The sequence below is a fragment of the Coturnix japonica genome, chromosome 1 (assembly GCF_054131305.1).
Source record: "Coturnix japonica strain WE chromosome 1, WE-NBRP24, whole genome shotgun sequence".
Taxonomy (NCBI): domain Eukaryota; kingdom Metazoa; phylum Chordata; class Aves; order Galliformes; family Phasianidae; genus Coturnix; species Coturnix japonica.
The window spans coordinates 12533093-12538062 of NC_140663.1; the positions used below are offsets into that span (position 1 = coordinate 12533093).

At 44.7% G+C, this 4970-nt stretch overlaps 1 long non-coding RNA gene across 1 annotated transcript; it reads right to left on the minus strand.

The window, feature by feature from the left end:
* Positions 1-2471: 2471 nt before the first annotated feature.
* Positions 2472-4743, minus strand: LOC107306524 (uncharacterized). The gene is made up of 2 exons (XR_004306070.2): positions 4151-4743; positions 2472-3510 (listed from the first exon to the last, which is right to left on the minus strand). It is a non-coding gene; the product is annotated as an uncharacterized LOC107306524 (long non-coding RNA).
* Between the last annotated feature and the right edge of the window lie 227 nt (positions 4744-4970).

The window sequence follows — 4970 nt, forward strand, 5'->3', positions numbered from 1 at the left end:
CTAACCCCATAAAAATGCTCTCAGAGTTGGCAAAACATAAGAAAACGTCAATATGATTTGAATATCATGAATGTATATGCAAGATGCATGTAGAAACTGCCCAGACCTTGCTGCTGGAGGAACAGGTGGAAAAGGGTCTTAATGCTTCATGTTTCCAAATCAGCTCTGCGTAAGGTAGGCTTGGCTGGGTTCTCCCTGGACACTCAGATTTCTGATCTGCTGTAGGCAAAAAGAAACCTGAGAAAGAATACTAAACAAAGTAACAGTCATGGAAGACACTTGGGTGCCTGTATCAGCCCATTGTGGGTGCCTGTATCAGCCCATTGTGCTGCCCATGAGCGTTTCACACTTGTGTGGACACTTACCAGAGGGAGCAAGCCCGTGGGGGTGACACGCTGTAACAGCACTTAGGTAGCTGGAAGGCTTCTTGGGTTTTATTCTTTACATACACATTCAACTGGAAATCTGTCCTCTAGTCAAGTAGAGCATGACAAGAAACAGTCATGATGGGAAAAGCAGTGTTGTCCCTCCAGCAGAGGAAAGCCAGAGCAAAGAGCTTCAACAGGTTAGGAGGGAAGTGACAAAATATAATGATAATACACGGAATTAGTAGCAAACATGATGGCCTGCAGCAAAGAACTTGAGAAGGACCTTACAAGACAGTGTGAGCAACCCATATAATGTCAAATAAAACTCAGACTAGGTGGGTATTAAGCAGTGAGAGCATTTAGGGAGAAGCAGCTCTAACTTCATGTGTGAGAGACAGTCTCTCTGCTTGCAGTTGTTACTCAGGAGGAAGGCCATGGCCAACCTACTATGGACACCTCTTGAAGATACCAAGTGAGTGCTCAGTAACAGCCAAATAAATGTTACGGAATTCCAGCAGAGGACTAGCCAACAAAATAGTGAACATTATTGTGTCACTGTATAAATCCATTGTTCACCTGCACCTTCAACACTCTGTGCAGTTCTGGCCTCTCAAAAAAGGTTAGCAAAGTAGTGAAAAATGTTCAGAGAATAATAATAAGTGTGGCCCAATTGCTGTGCAAGGAACAGTGCGGGAGAGTGGAGATTCTCAAGCTGAAAAAGAGTTGAGATGAGGATACTGCAAAAAGAAATTCTAAAATCATTAATACACAGAGTGGATATGCATTGAGTGTTCACTGCATCTCTGGGACAAGAATAAGGGACCAGCTAATGCAGGTAGAAACCAAATCCAAAGCAACCAAAAGGAAGAAGCTGGTCATGCAGCAGGATGTCGTCCAGACAAGGAACTCCTTCTCCAGGAAGAGTGAGACTGATTGCAAGGAGTGTATGTGCTCTCCCAGGGGTTTGGAGGGATCCATGACACAAAGAGACCACAGCAGGTTCAGGAAAGCCTCAGAGCTGGAATTAGGAAGAAGCTGATGTAGTGTTAAGGGAGGAATTATAGATTTGTTCTGAATTTTTCCTGGGTGTCTGTTCATGGCCAGTATCGGAAGCAGAACAGGTGGTCTAATCCCACACAGCTGTTCTTACCTGGAGCAAGAATAGGGACGTTAGGACTCAAGAAAATAAAGGGATCCCAAAGAGAGCAAGAGTGCAGGATGAAGCAGAGCAGGAGGTGAGGTTGAGTGAAACTAGTGTAGCCAGACTGCAGTCCAAAGGTATAGATAAGGAGGCAGACAAAAAGCTGCAGTTTCAGCTCCATCCATGCTCAGGCTGAGTCCAGGCATGCCCCACTAATAATCAGGAGCAGAGCTTCCACCGACTCCAGCAGATCAAGCCCTAAAGACATAAAGGTGAGCAGACAAATCAGGAGTTTCAGGGTCAAAGAATATTTCCAGAATATCAGGAGACACTGCACAGTTGAGTCTGTACAGGCAGAATTTGCAATTTATCTGTGTTATCTATCTGCCAGATCCAAATGGTTTCATTCCTGGTAGGATCCAAGTAAAATTGGGATTTACAGATACTCCTTTGCAGAGTCGGCAAGATCCTAAATAAGAACTACACTGTAGGCATTGCCCACAGCACAGTTATTTGTAAAACCTTTTTAGTGGGTACCTAGAAATAAGCAGTGCTGCCTCTACTTCACTCCAAATGTGATATAATCCTGTAGTGAGAAGTTACAGTCTTGGCCTCAAGGCAAGGTGTGAAGCCCCCCAGAAGGCCTTACGTGTATGTAGGTTTAAGGAACATGGCCACAGAATGTTTCTTCCAAATGGGAGGAGCCACTAGTTGTGAGTTACCCCAAGCACTGACTATGGCATTAATGAAAAAAATAAATATTTTTCTTCCCAGAATGGAAGAATGTTCCACGTTCCAGTGGACATTCTTAAAGATCACAATTCATTCCATCCAGACAACAATCATTTTGGGTAATGACCTTGAAATTAGCCTTTCCTGTTGTGCGCTTGTGCTTTTCTGTAGGACTAGTCTTTGTTTTATGACTCACACATGCAGTTTCTCAATAAATGCTCACATTATGATCAGTATTTTCAGAGAAGTATCTCTCTGAGCTGAAATACACAGCATTTATTGGAGTGCAGAAAACAAAAGCGTTTTAAGAAGCTGATCTGATTTACTGGTGAAACTCAAAATGTGCCAAATTGCTCTGCAGACATGGCATAGACTCTGACCTCTGCCGAGGCTGGAAACTGTTCCAGGCTGTGACGTGCTGCGTCTGTTCATGTCAGCTGTGCACTGGGAAATGCACTAAGGAAGTGGCTTGCTGAGAAATGTCCTTCAGCTTAAGGCTTGAAGAGATTCCTGTAAAACATGTTATTTGGGATGAAGTCAGCTCCTCTGACACAGGGAAGAGTGATGTCATTTCTCACAGAATTTATTAAGATTTCTCATTTTCCTCAGGACAGCACGCAGCGATGAGCACGTTGCATCCATCTGATGATGCTTACAGACATCTGCCCCATTCAGCCTGCCTGGTTGTCATTCAGCCAAATGCCATCAGTCCTCAACAACTCAGTGCTTGGTTTTTTTCATCATTAAGAAAAAATACAAAACTGAATTGTAAATCGACTTCTCTTTGTGTGCATTCATTTCACATCAGTTTTTCTGCATCCTGCTCAGATGCATTGGGTGCATTGCAAAGCTGAGCTTCTCTGCACGGGCCAGGCCTTAATCCCCACCACTCACAGACATGTTTTGACAGCAGGAAGCTACAGGAGTGGTTTCCTGTAGGAGGTGGTGGAGTCACTGCCCTTGGAAGACAAAGCTCAAGAAGATGATTGATGTAGCACTGAGAATCATGGTCTAGAGTGATCACAGGCATGGGTTGATGGCTGGACCAGATGATCTTAGTGGTCTTTCCATCCTTAATGAGTCTATGATTCTATGATTTCCACACCTCAGATCATGCTGGCTTGTGTGTAGATGCTGAAGTGTCATATGAAGAGGTCTCATCAGATTCCTCGCATGGGATGTGCCAGCACTCTCTTCTTTAGTTGCAAGGGCAGGAGGAAAAGTATTTCTCTTGGTGCTTCTTGCTTCATTTCTTGCTCTTGAGACCCTCTTGGGGGATTTAAGTAGACAGTTTATATAGGCACATTCTTAATGTAGTTTTTGCCCCACTGCTTCCCATTCCCATTAACCAGTGGGTGGAAGCAGCATTCTGCTCAGCCTTGAGACCTTCCGATTTGAGAGAAAATGTCTGACACAAAATTACTTCCCTTTTTGCACAAATTAGTGGGTGGAAACAAGAATCTGGTGACACATGACCAGTTTGGCACTGGCCGTTAATAGCTGTGACATTTGTGACTAATGCAGCACTGGGAGGCACTGGGAAGATGCCCTAAATCCCTCCCTCTGATTCAGTTGTCATCCTCATCACCCACCTGAGTGGGGAAGCTGCAGTTCCAAAGCCTGCCAGTTCCTGCACAATACACATAACTCTGGACTGTGTGTGCTGACCTGTGACAGCTTGAACAGAGGATGGGTTTTGCAGTCTAGCTAAATGTGGGCTCTGCACAGAACCTGCTTTGAGGCTCAACCCCATCCCTTAAGGTAAAGACCCTCCCAAAACCTTCCAATGGCTGTGTACCAGCACCAGGCGCAGGATGCAGTCACAGATCCCATTTAAAGCAATAGACCAGCAGACACAGAATTTAGAATCCTATGGATGTGGAAATCAGTTGACAATGGAAGATCTTACCTCGTGTTTCAAAACATATGGTCAGCCAACATTGCATCCTGATCAGGAAGACTTGCCTGGAATTGCTGAGTTGCAGATGCAGGATCTGGAGCGTGGGCTGAGATACAAAACAGTGGAGGACACACAAGCAAAGAGAAGCAAACAAGGAGTCAGACTTCACTCTGATCCTGAACTCTCAGATAACACCCATAAGCCAGGGAAATCCCCACAGGCTGGTGTGCAGTGAGTGCTTCCTGCTGTGCCAGGATTGGGAGGCACTGAGACCAACCATAAACTGGGCTTAGCAATGCAGATGTTGGGGAATGGACCCCACAACTACTACAGCAAGGTCTGCCTTGCAGTGGGTTGCCCTGCTTCTGTTTGCTTATGGTGAATTCACTGCCTTCCATTTACTTACAGTTGCTTTGCTGTGAATTTCCCTCTCTTCTTCAGCTTTGCAAATGCTGTCCCTTTGAAATAACTGTCATTTGATTAAAGGATGCAAAACCTATGGAAAGTTATGTGTGAAAGGTGTACAAATGGCAGCGCTGCCAAATATAAGAGTTAATGCATCAGCATTCACAAAACTGAGAAAAGTAAGATTTTCTCATGGTCAGCTTTGAGCTTCTGCTGTCTTCTGCTGAACTTCTGCAGAGCTCCTTTCACAGATGCAAGAGAGAGCATTAATTTCCTGAAAGAAAAAGAAAGAAAAAAAAAGAAAATAAGAAAAAGAACAACCAAAAGCTTTTGCTCTGCAGCTGTGGCAACCGGGCTTTGCTCTGTCTGCACAAGCACTGCCAGGCTCCTGCCCTTCCCCCTGCTCTATCTGCCCCTAAGCCAT